This window comes from Sinocyclocheilus anshuiensis, unplaced genomic scaffold, assembly GCF_001515605.1.
Source record: "Sinocyclocheilus anshuiensis isolate Anshui unplaced genomic scaffold, SAMN03320099.WGS_v1.1 scaffold2152, whole genome shotgun sequence".
Taxonomy (NCBI): Eukaryota; Metazoa; Chordata; class Actinopteri; order Cypriniformes; family Cyprinidae; genus Sinocyclocheilus; species Sinocyclocheilus anshuiensis.
Genome location: NW_015544253.1, coordinates 159,744 through 160,486, shown reverse-complemented (window position 1 = coordinate 160,486; position 743 = coordinate 159,744). Strand labels below are relative to the sequence as shown.

Genomic DNA, 743 nt, shown 5'->3' with positions numbered 1-743 from the left:
TCTGAAAGCACGTGATGATGATTTCCTGCTGATTACAGAACCGTTTTTGTTTTACAAAATGCGCATGACAATCGCATTCGATTAATCCTGCAGCCCTAGTTTTGTATATTAAATAATTTACTACTAGTCTACTTTGAATGCACATTCAATAATTGTAACTATGTAAAAATAAAACTGTCTCCATATTTTACCATGTTTAAATCCATTCCACATAATTCTGAAGGTTTCCCTAAAACAGGTCTGCAGATTACATTTAGGTTAAAGAGTCCAGGAACCAAGAAAATTTATGTTATAGTAAAAAGTTGGAATTCCTGACTAACTCTTTCTGGCCTGTGTTATTAATGAAACCTAATGACTGAGTTTTTATTTATTATATATCTTTTTCACCAAAACAATTGTGGACTTTCCACCGAGACTGAAAAAGAAACTAACAGCTGTTATTTAACGAAAATTTCTTCACGAAGCGCGATCATCACTAGGGTGACACCATGCAAAGGTCACAATCAGCCTAATATTTACAAAAGGGTCTGGCTGCAGCTGGCGCTTGCACTTGCAGTCTCAGACGTGCAATTCTCAGGCTTGCACTCTCAGACACTTGCACTTCCGCTAGCGACGTCACTTGCAGTCTTTATTATTTTTTATTTTGTTCTATTTATTGATTACTTTTTGTTTGAATCTCTCAACATTTTACAACAGTAGCCAGGTGGTGAAGACAAGACAAAAGAAACTAAATTACGAAGTCA

At 35.7% G+C, this 743-nt stretch overlaps 1 pseudogene; it reads right to left on the bottom strand.

Annotated features, from left to right (window-relative positions):
• The window catches only part of LOC107697979 (ubiquinone biosynthesis protein COQ4 homolog, mitochondrial-like), a 7,502-nt pseudogene that overhangs the window by 5,971 nt on the left and 788 nt on the right, over positions 1-743 (bottom strand).